The sequence below is a fragment of the Pseudophryne corroboree genome, chromosome 4 (assembly GCF_028390025.1).
Source record: "Pseudophryne corroboree isolate aPseCor3 chromosome 4, aPseCor3.hap2, whole genome shotgun sequence".
NCBI lineage: Eukaryota > Metazoa > Chordata > Amphibia > Anura > Myobatrachidae > Pseudophryne > Pseudophryne corroboree.
The window spans coordinates 683,568,409-683,581,088 of NC_086447.1; positions in this window are offsets into that span (position 1 = coordinate 683,568,409).

Genomic DNA, 12,680 nt, shown 5'->3' on the forward strand with positions numbered 1-12,680 from the left:
CTAGGCGCGCCTCCTTGCGCCCAGACACGCTGCCTATGTCCAATTGCGACTAACACCTCAGCCATCCAAGATAACAGAGGCTGCATCTGTATCTGTATGTGTCTATCTGGAGTCTGTCCCCATCCTATTTGAAATATCTATATATATATTGGTAGATGCTCAATTAGCTTAGTGATATCATTCAGGTGCTCGAAAGGGAGGGGTATTTCTAAGCAAGAAAAAAAGGCATTTGTTTCCCCCAGCACCCTGAATGATAACCGTAACCAGATATAAATTCCACATAATAATAGAATTCAGAGATCTTCGTTACATATTTGAAATATCTACCTGCTTAGAACCATTTACACTATATATTTTTTCTTTCTTCTTAAGGGTCCATAGGCAACCACAGTGATGACCTTGGAGTATGATGGTGGAGACCAGGATCAGGCACTGAATAGTTAAGCTTTTCAAGCTCCCAAGATGCACTGGTCCTTCTCCCTCATACCCTGCCCACAGCTCAGGCTCCTCAGTTTAAGTTTTGAGTTAAAACAGAACAATGGAGCTGCTTTATGCAGCCCAAACTTCTATTTTGATTTGTTTTTTTTCAGTGTTTTTACAATTGAGCAAGAAGTACTAGGCAGTCCTTTGGATTCCAGCGCTGCTGCTCCAGCACCCCCACCCTCTCATCAGCAGTACCTCTGGATTGCTGTCCTGCATCAGCATTTACAGTTTCAAGCTCTGTCCTTGGGCCATTCCACGGCTCCACAGGGTATTTACCAAACTCATGGCAGTAATGGCGGCTCAGCTTTGTCAGCACGGAATCAGAATACTCCCTTACCTGGACGATCTGCTGATTCTGGAACACTCTCCAGAGGCCTCAGCCACCATCTTCAGGTGACCATAATCATCCTTCAAGGTCATGGTTGGCTAATCAACTGGAACAAGTCCTCCCTAATCCCCTCTCAGAGGATGCTACATCTCAGAGCTCTTCTAAATGCTCAGGTACAATGCATCTTCCTATCTCAGATGATGGTGCTCCCTTTGGACTTTTGGATGTCCCTCTTGTGGTGGTTGCAAACCTCCAACCTGGACAAGGGTCATCCATTATGGATTATGGTCTAGGTTCTTCTCACCACAGATCCCAGAGTCCTCGGGTGGAGAGTAGTCACCGGAAGTCACACCTTTCAAGGCCGTTGGACCTCAGCCGAAAGGGGTCTCCCAATCAACGTCCTGGAACTTTGAGTTGTCAACAGAGCCCTCACTCGGGCTCAGGACCTTCTTCAAGGTTATCCTGTACACTTCCAGTTAGACAATGCCATGGCAGCGGCTTATCTCAATCACCAAGGAGACACTCACAGTGTCTCAGCAATGGCAGACGTGGCGTAGATTCTTGCCTGGGTGGAATGCCATCACTACAGTCTTCATCCCGGAGTCCTCAACTGGAAAGCAGACTTCCACAGTCACTAGGATGTGCACGCTGGAGAGTGGTCTCTCCATCCAGAAGTCTTTCAGCTTCTGGTGGACAAATGGGGGCGCCCATAAGTAGACATCATGGGCTCCAGACACAACTACAAGGTACTGGTATATGGGTACAGGACAAGGGATCCAGGCGCAGACTTTGCAAATCCATTAGCAGTCATATGGCCCTTCTGTCTGGCATACCTCTACCCCCTGGTATCGCTCCTTCAAAGGGTGATTTGCAAATTCAAGGAGGAAGGTGGTACTGTGATCTTAATAGCACCGGCCTGGCCCAGGTGCCATTGGTTCACGGGTCTTCAGAGTCTATCCATAGACGTACCATTTCAGCGTCCTCTTCAACTAGACTTCTTGTCAAAGGGTCCCTGTCGCCACCTGGACCTAGCTCAGCTATCTTTGATGGGCGTATCTCGAGTCATCCCTCTTAAGGGCTAAGGGATTCTCCCGTTTGGTTGTTCAGACTCTACTCAGAGCGTGGAAGCCAGCTTCTGCTTGTATATATTACTGCATCTGGCAATTTTACTTAAAGTGGTGTGCTCAGCGTCCCTTTGATCCTCTGGTGTTTTGGATTTCTAGAATCCTTGCCTTTCTCTAGGCGGGCCTTGATCTAGGCCTCCGCCTTGCTTCTGTTAAGGTGCAAGTCTCAGCTCTGTCTTGTTCCAGAGAAAAATTGCTCAGTTGCCGGAAGTGCGTACATTCCTTCAGGGGTATTCTGGATTCAACATCCCTTTGTCCCTCCAGTGGCTCCTTAGGATTTGTCTTTAATTCTTCGTGCATTGCAGCAGCCTATATTTGAACCATTAGACTCTGTTGACCTCAAATGGTTAACTGCGAAGACTCTTTTTCTTTTGGCAATCGCCTTGGCATGCAGGGTGTCCGATTTGGCAGCACTTTCATGCTTTAATCTTTCATCATGAAAGAGCAGTCCTACGGACCAAACAGGGCTACCTCCCCAAGGTGGTATCCTGCTTCCATCTCAAAAAATTGTTGTTCCATCCTTCCACTCGCTAGGCCTCTCCATCGAGGAGGTCTCCTTGGATGTGGTCAGTGCTCTGCAAATCTACGTGAACCGTACTAGTTCCATCAGAAACACGAATTCACTCTGTCCTCTATGGATTCCACAAACAAGGTTGGCCAGCTAACAAACAGACTTTGGCTAGTTGGCTTTGCATGATCATCTCACAGGCTTACATGCAGGCTGACCTCCCTGTTGTGGTTACAGTCTCTGCTCACTCTACTCGCTCTGTGGGACCTTTGTGGGCAGTCTGTTGTGGTGCGACTGCTGAACAACTGTGCAAAGCAGCCACGTGGTCTTCTGCCCACACGTTTCTTAGGTTCTATGCCTTTTATACATTTGCCTCTCAAGATGCATCTTTTGGATGCAACGCTCTCCTCTCAGCTTAGGAGTGTCCCCTCCCTATTTTAACTGCTTTGGGATATCCCCAAAGCCATCCCTGTGGATGTCTATGCACCCCGAAGAAGAAAATAAGAGTTATGGTAAAATTTACCTTTGTTAACTCTTTTTCTTCTAGGTCCATAGGATCCACAGGGCACCCAATGGGTTACTCTTCTCGGTCACCAGTTCCCGTCTCCTGGTTGTGGGAGTGTGTTTCCTGTGTGTATTATCCTTCCTTCTCTCCTCCCCAGCTCCTGCTTGTTACCTAAAACTGAAGAGCCTAAGTGGTGGGCAGGGTATGAGGAAGAAGGACCAGTGCATGTTGGGAGCTTGAAAAGCTTAACTGTTCAGTGCCCGAGTCTGGTCTCCAACAGCATATCCCCGAGGTCATCACTGTGGATCCTATGGGCCTCGAAGAAAAAGAGTTAAAGAAGGTAAGTTTTACAATAACTTATTTTTTTTTTTCCATTTTATGTATTACCACAACTACATACCAATAAGAAGTTTAAGTCCGGATTCTACACTATTCATGGGAAAATTCAGTATATGAACTTTTATATATACTTATTGTATATCACTTACTTTTTATGTTATAGTGAGTTATTATTGATTCTGTTCCCCTTTTTATGTGTCGTATATTGTATATGTACAGTATGTTGGGTGACATAATGTCATAGTCTGAATTGCTCCTCCGAGTGTGCGCATTGGTTCTTTTTTTGTGTGCCTTTAAGAATTTGATCCCAGTAAATGGTGCCAAAATCTAAATTAAGCTCGGGCTGGCCCTGCCAGCTGGGGACACATCTGTGGCCAGTACTGGAACCAGGAATCAGATCCCTGCACTGACAGAGGAGCCACATTTCAAATTTGGCGCCAACCAAGATTCAATCGCAGCTCACAGACTGTCAGCCAATCAGGAGTGCCTGCGTTGAGCCAATAATAGCTCACTGAATCATCCCCAGGTTCACTCACATTGGCTTTTATTAGCCAACACAAGGAGTGCAAAGTCAGTAGAGGGGAAGCATAGAAGAGCTCCTGAAAAGGCACGAAAGACACCATGCCAAAAGACCAGAAGAGGCATCAGAAGGAAGACAAAAGGTGTCGGGTCAAGCCAGGAGACTTCAGGACACCTAAGCCCTTGTGGCAAAGGGGATCTTGCAAAAGAGCTCATACTGGCTCCATGCTGTTCAGGTGAAGTCCGACGAGCATTAAGTATTCAAAAGAATCTAGCCAGGAAGAGGCAAGAGACTAGAAAGGGGTCATGCTTGTCAACCTGAGAGGTGGCACTGACCCCTGCAGGGAAGGGCAAGAGTACCCCTCTGTGCCCTCCAATGTCATCAGGGGGCTAAGCTCCCAGTGGGACACCCTTTATTCCATACCCTTGTAACAGAGAAAGACAGAATACTCAATATTTTCAATCAAACCATGTGGTGGTATATTGTTAGGCATTGAAATCATTCTTGCCCTTGGTCTAAGGATGTTGTATTGAGTGGTTTTCTTCTGTAGTGTCTTCAATATTTTTTTAACCCTGAATTGTATGAAGTTGAAAAAAATATTGTACAGTTTTTTAAATGTTTAATTTATTTTTTGAGGCCCATAAAAAATGAAAAATAATAAAGATTCCCCAGAATATTTATTGTTTTGCATTTATTAAACAAACTGTGCCATAATGGAATTGAAGTAAAGAAAATGTAAAAATATCCACAATTGATGTTTCCCACAGGCAACACTTGGCTATACAGGATTATGCAATGAAACCTGTGTGTTAATACTGGCTGACGTCATGTGCACCATGGGCCTAATTCAGATGTGATCGCAGCAGCAAATTTATTAGCTAAAGGGCAAAACCATGTGCACTGCAGGGGTGGGGCAGATATAACATGTGCAGAGAGAGTTAGATTTGGGTGGGGTGTGTTCAAACTGAAATCTAAATTGCACTGTAACAATAAAGCAGCCAGTATTTACCCTGCACAGATAAATATATAACCCACCCAAATCTAACTCTGTCTGCACATGTTATATCTGTCCCACCTGCAGTGCACATGGTTTTGCCCATTAGCTAACACATTTGCTGCTGCGATCAGGTCTGAATTGGGCCCCATATCTCTTTTCCTGTGACTAAGGGGTCTATGTACTAAGCCTTGAAGAGAGATACATTGGACAGAGATAAAGGGGGTCATTCCGAGTTGATAGCTCGCTAGCTACTTTTTGCAGCCATGCAAACGCATAGTCGCCGCCCACTGGGCAGTGTATTTTAGCTTTGCAAGTGTGCGAATGCCTGTGCAGCCGAGCACTACAAAAATAGTTTGTGCAATTTCTGAGTAGGTCTGAACTTACTCAGCCGCTGCGGTCCCAGAATTGACACCAGACACCCGCCCTGCAAACGTTTTGACACAACTGCGTTTTTCCAACCACTTCCTGAAAATGGTCAGTTGACACCCATAAACGCCTTCTTCCTGTCAATCTTCTTGCGATCGGCTGTGCAAATGGATTCTTCGTTAAATCCATCGCCCAGCAACGATCCGCTTTGTACCCGTACGACGCGCATACGCATTGCGGTGCATACGCATGCGCAGTGGTGACCTGATCGCTGCGCTGCGAAAAACGGCAGTGTGCGATCAGGTCGGAATGACCCCCAAAGTACCAGCCAATCAGCTCCTGTCATTTTTCAAACAGAGGACTAGATGCATCATCACTTGGAGAGTGATAAAATGGAGGGAGAAAAAGTTCCAGCCAACCAGCTCGTAACTGTCATTTTTAAAACAGGGCCTGTAACATGACAGTTAGGAGCTGATTAGCTGGTAATTTATCTCCGTCCACTTTCTCTCTCTCTATGGCTTAGTACATAGACCCCCATCTAGTCCTCATTAAACATAAGAACACTCTGGCCATCACATCCTGAGAGTACAATGTACTTGTTCTTAGAAAGCTCAGTCATGCAATATATTACAAACCTTTGTCACTGAAGGAGGTTGAACCTCGTAACTGACTTGTAGGGCAGATGTAAAGCATTTGTGAAAAGTGGAACTAGACATTGAATCCACACAATATCTTAGGATGGGAAGGCAGCCTGAAGACTTAAAATGTAAGAACATGGCTCTTTCTGAGGCATCAATGCACACTACCATACACAGGGAAAAGCAACGTGTTTCTCTTTGGGTGCTAGACACTCAGCATTACAAGCCAGAATAGTGTCTGGAACGCCAACACGGTGACAACATATACAAGCATTCAGTGCCGGATTAAGGGAGGGGCGACTAAGGCAGTTGTCCCAGGACCCTCACACATTAGGGCCCCCCACACACCGCTGTGTGAAGTGGAGTAGTCCCCTCCAGTGGTCAGCTGTTCATTAACAGCGGCTGCCCAGGAGGTACCCCGTGTAGAGCCTGTATCGCAGGATAAGGATGTAAAAATACCGCAAGACACTGACCCTGAGCTGTCTGTGTCTGATGCTGGTGCAGCGTGCTGTCCTTCAGATGCTGCAGCGTCCAGGTAAGATGCTGCGTCCAGTGTGTGTGTGTGTGTGTGTGTGTGTGTGTGTGTTTCTGTCTGTCTGACCGTCTGTCACAGGGAGGTGTGCTCAGGATTTTCCATCACTCTTTCATTGTCCATGGGCCCCCACCAGCCTTAATCCGGCCCTGCAAGCATTTACAAAATCAATACATGGGTACTAAAAATGTTAGTGGCCTCCATGTCCTGTGGAACCTAGTTTGCTTAGATTAAGTTGATATTGTGTAGTTTGGAGAGGAAGACATGCTTCAAAATGTTGTACTGTTAGTTGACTGAGCAGGTCTAACTGTGGTACACTCACTAGAGGTCTAGGCTACATTGTGTATATAGACAATGCTTTGGTTCTTCAGTTTGGAGAGGGTAGAGCACTCCAAAAGGACTGTGGGGGAAGATGGTGGAAGAGTAGGGGTGCAACACATCTAGTAGGAGAGCGACTGCAGTTCAAAACATCCACCAGTGCCACCTTGTAGCACCAGCAGAAGCTTAACAAACATAAAGCACATAGGAAACGTTAAAAATACAACTGATGTGTTAGCAAATTTTATAGCACGAGTGCTCATTGGCATTTCTATAATGGGTGCAATGTGTGCTGTGCACATGGGCCTCTGGGTCCTGGTGGACCCACACCGCACACATTGCACCCATGTTTTATTACTTACTCTTCCAGAGTCTTGCATTGGAGCTCCAGCCATGGTAAAAATCGCCAGCAAAATGGCCACTGCGTATGGGCAGTAGGAATTTAGTCTCCAGAACACGGCAGCCTGCAGGTGCCATGTTTCCGGAGACCTGCGCATGCACAGTAGACTCTGGCACAATGCCAGAGTCTACAGCAATGTGAAGAGGAGGGGGCCCACCCGGAGTCTGCACACAGTCCCCATCCTCTGTAAAAATGTCCCATGTCCTACTTACACTTTTACAATTTAGCAATACCTGTAACTTAAACTATATCAACGTCATTCAAAAATGTAAACAAATTATGGTAAAGATAAATACAGGACCTAAAAATATCACTCAACAAAAATAAAAAATAAATGGTGTCTGCAGATATTTTATAATTTATTTTGCCCAGTAAGACCCTTCTGCATAGTAACACATTATTTTACACATACATAAGAACATCTGTTTCTGGAAACATTAATTATAATACATGGTCTTGTGCTGCCCCAACAACCATTGTTGCAGTGCAAATATTTTACAAGGAAACTATTGCAACGAACAAACTAACTGCAGGTATTTCAAAGATTATTTATTATTTACAAAAATAAATTGATTGCCTTTGTTTATTCCTTTTTATTTCCATTGTGATAACGTTATTTAAAGTAAATTCATGTGAAATAATGCTACACAGATTATGGTATGTCCATGTTTGTAACAGAGTATTTTCTCTTTAGGAATAATTGGATTGACATGGTTGAATTGCTGAATTGATGGTAAACATGAAACTAGAATTCTTACAATAAAATGTAGACCCTGTTATCACTCTCTAGAAGAGCTGTCTGAGGGCTCAGTGAATAAAGCAGCCCTCTGAGATGGGGTGTAGCTATCCGTACTGTCTTGATGTTTTAGAGATTAAAGGGGATATGTACTAAGCAGTGATAAAAAATGGAGACGTGAACCAGTGGAGAAGTGGCCCATGGCAACCAATCAGCTGCTCTGTATACTTTGTTAGTATGCAAATTATAAATGTTACATCAATGCTGTTTGGTTGCCAAAGGCAACTTCTCCACTGGCTCACTTCTCCACTTTTATCACTGCTTAGTACATCTCCCCCTAAATCATCTCTAAAACTGCAAATACCGCAATGGTTGGTATGGAATTTTTACAAACTAACGGTATCAGAGCAAGGTTGTTCTACAGACATTAGAGCCGGGAATTCTATAGCATATTATCCTAATCATATAAGGAAACTGACCACATTTGCATTCATATAAATCGTATAATTATTATTACATTTACAGTTGCTCAATCAATACAGCATTATGGATGGTGTAATGGTTAGCATTACTGCCTCACAGCACTGAGGGCATGAGACCAAGTCCCACAACGGTCCTAACTGTGTGGAGTTTGTATATTCTCCCCATGCTTGTGAGGGTTTCCTCCGGGTACTCCGGTTTCCCCCCACAATCCAAAAATATACTGGTAGGTTATTTGGCTTCTGACAAAATAATGAACCCTAGTGTGTAGGTGTGTGCATGTAAATGTGTTTAGGGCAGACAAAGTGTGCCAATTGTTTCTTATATGCCATCAAATTCTATGTTTCTATAATTCATAGTTTCATTCAGAGGCCTCACCTCTTATGCACCCGGTGCGGCCACAGGTGCAAGGCTTCACAGGAGTGGGTGTGGCTTCGCAAGAGAGGCGTTGCTAAGCATCCCGACCCCCGTTTCCGTCACTCCTTGGGGTTGGGAAGTAGTGTGTCTGCAGTGCCATCTCCTATAGGGTGACAGGAGCCGGGTTGCTGCAGGTAATGTTACAGTGCAGCACCTGGCTCCTGTCACTGAGCAGGAGCAGGCACTTTGATGTCACTCCTCGGCGGGTGACACCAGGGTCACCCGCCGAGGAGTGACATCCCCCCGTACCACCCTTGTGACGCCACTGGTTTCAATATTTTGCTGTGGTACATTACTCCTGTAAATGGAATTAATATATCCATTATTTAGTGAGACCATGCTGTAACACAGAGGCGATGTACTGTAGCAGTTTCCAAATTCACATATATACTGCTGGTAATTTCTTATTTTATTTTATAATGGTAGCACGGCCCTGAGTGGGTTGTATATTCTCCCCATGTTTGCATAATTCTCCGGGTATATATACTGTAGATAAGGCACAGCAATTGCCAGCAGTCTCTAGTAAGTAGATCTTGTAGGGTGCATCCACAACAACTCACACATTTTAAGCTCTTATTCATTTATATATTATTTATTATAATCTAATTTACCTCCATATAAAACATTTCATTCAACATTCTGCATCCTCTAATATTACAGAATTTTTCCATTAGGCTTTGTTTGCACTGTTTTTGTAGATACTGTACATCTGCGGCGCACAGCATTCATACATTGGCTACTGCAGGAAAAAATTATGTTGTTATTGTTAGAAATGGTATCAAGTGATCTAATTGCAGTCACGGTAAAACACGAAAGAAAATGTAGTTGTAAAGTTATTTTCATTGACGACAAATCATGTTTTGTTTCATTTTTAGGAATTTGTGAGAATTTCACACAAAAAAATAAATAAAATAAAGTGTGTGTAAGTTAAGAGCTCCATTAAATGTTATTTTTAAAATATATACTAAATTTTCATGTTAAAAACAACTTTCAATCTCAAGCTTCACAATTGCCTGGCGAATATTAACTGTGAGGCTTTTGCAACCTTCAGTCAAGGTAATAATGCATTCATTCATTTCAGATCAGAGTAACATTTTTTACTACATTTTTTAACTGCAATTTTTGTAAATTTGCACATTGTACAAGTTGACGAATCACAAAAATTGTATTTATGTTGAAGTATGTATGTAAAACATCCTAGACTGAAAAAACCCCAAGGTTAATTAAACAAAGCATATTACATATAGCAATTATTCTCTTCCTATATGAACATTGAATTGGTTCTTTGTTAAAGACCAATACTGGTTATGTCCTGGAAATATGCAGTTTTGCATTTATTTGATGTGATAACTTTATACATCACATTAGAGACTTCTAATGTCCTACTGAAGAAAAAACTAAAAAGCTACTGTAAATGCGTTCATTATCTTTCTGGCTTATTTGCCATTTACTGTAATGACAAGCAAGCACGTTTCCTTCTATGTAGGGTTGCTGGTGATCTATATGGACCTACTAAAGGGCATAGCCAGGCATGTGGGGATGTGGCCATGCTCAGGGTCCTCTATAAATGTTGTGCCATCTTCTCAGGCCAATTTCTTCGCCCCTGCAAAAACCCAACTAATTTGAACCCACTCCCCCCTGTCTCTATATATGCTACCTAGCAAATAATGCTCTCATTTCCTGTCCTGCTGCGATACTTACAAAGTGTATAAACCATCCAGTTATTATTATTGGTCATTGGCTAATTATCGATGAGTTAGTGATTGACCTTTAACACAGTAATTGACAAAGTTCAACACTGAAGATGAAACACATTTTCCTTAGACATTGCAGATCTGGAGTAGTTGCAAATGAACGGACACTAAAGTCATCTTGTGTCTTGTAACCTTTTATCAACATGGTAATCACATGGATATTTAAAAAAAATAATTTCGCTTTTCTGATGAAAATACACATTTGTTTCAACGTTTTATTACACTTTTGATCCATTTCACAGTTAATATCTATTTACAACTTCTTTGATTGTTTGACTTTGAGGCAGCAGATAAAAGTTACACACCCACAGAAACTGAAAATGGCACACAGTTTTAAAACTGATCAGCTAGTGATGGATGACTAATTATCTACATTATTCTACATTGGGTAAAGACACTAGCTGTGTATAACAAAAAGTTAAATAATAAAACACAGAAAAAAAAGTAGTAGCCATTAATGTGCAATGAAATCCGGGTCAAGCAAAGCACATTAGAGGCCACTTCATTTCAAGGAAACACATTTCTCAGCAATGAATAAACAGTTTATGAAGAGTGGCTCTATATCTTAAGTCATTTTTGCCTGCAACCAATCAGAGACTAGATCCGAGCAGTCCTTTTGAATGCGACTTAGTACACTCCACCAGTACCTGATGGTTACATAGCTTCCCAGAGTTTATGCATTAAAAACCATGAAATTATTTCTTCAAAAACATGTGCGTTTTTAATACATTTCTTCCTAATAACATAAAATTGCTTATTTACAGGCACATATATTTATTAATGCCCATACCTAGAAGGACATACACATTAGGAAGGAAGTTGACCGGGAAAAAAAATTAAGACTGAAATTTGAATTTCTTATGAGTCCACAAAGTGATGTTGTTTGAATTTTGAATTCATAAGAGGAATAAAAACGGGACACACATGTAAACAAAAGTTAAGCTATAAGAAAATCCAGCAGCAATCTTAAATCACTATAAATATTATGGCTGAGATTCATGAGAAGTTGGTCGCATTGGCACAGGGGATTTTTTGATTGGCATTTACTTGTTACCCCGTAACCTCTAGGGAAACCCAAGAGTGTTAATAAAGGAGGACTGGACTACTGTACTCACATATAAAATAGACAGTACATTAATTTACTTATAACCGGGCAACACAAACTGGTGAGACAGTAAGTGACATCAGACTGGTTTAGTCTGATCTAAGCAATCTTCCACACTAATGACAAAATAGAGGTCACATAATCTTTGGTTAACACTAGAACAGAATACTTACCATGTGTTGCATCCTTCTAATTCAATAACTGTTCTTAATACAATACACATTTACAGTTATGCTGGAGATATTCTAGCTAGATCCTGCTCAGGGGTATCACTACTGTCTTTATAATAACATAGAACTTCTTAATTTAACCATTATAAACTCACAATTTGTCCTTTCAGAAAGTAACATGTGAAAGTTTGGGCACAATTATATAGAAACAAGCTTCCACGTAATCAGTTAGTTAATATCTTAATAAATATACATATCTGTCTGTAAAGTGATATTTCTCTGCCAGAATGTGATATTTTTTCCCAGTATTATGCATATGTAAAAAATATACTAATACGCTACAATAAAAATAAAACCTTCAATAATATATGTTGTGCAGAACACTTTATTTCCTAAAGGAATCTTAGAGTAACAAGAACAATTTTGGGACCAACGTTGTTAGCTGACTGGTAGAAGTTACCTCATTTTATATATTACAGTGCAAAAACGGGTTTCTAAATAGTCTGCTCATTGCTATGTATAAATGATTGCTTTCAGAGTTCGCTGTATGTGCACCAACCATGCCCAAGACATGTCTATAAGCACAATATAAACATGGAATATATATAGCCAAGACATTTGTTACATTCAGCTATATCAGAGGCGTCACTTAACTAGGTGACACCCGGTACGGCACCACGGTAAAAGGGTGGGGCATTGTGCGAGGGTGCTAGGCTTCATGTCCCGACAGTAGTCCCCTTTTCGTCACTCAGGGGGTTCAGGAGATGCATCCTGCCCACGGGGAGTGCAACAAAGTGATAGGAGCCGAATGCTGCACATAATGTTACAGTGCATCATCCGGCTCCTGTCCATCACTGCATTTTGGTGTCACCCCTCAGCGGGTGACACCCGGGTGCGGCCTGCACCCCCCTTGTGACGCCACTGAGCTATATACAGTAGCTTCCCTGAACCAACCACAGG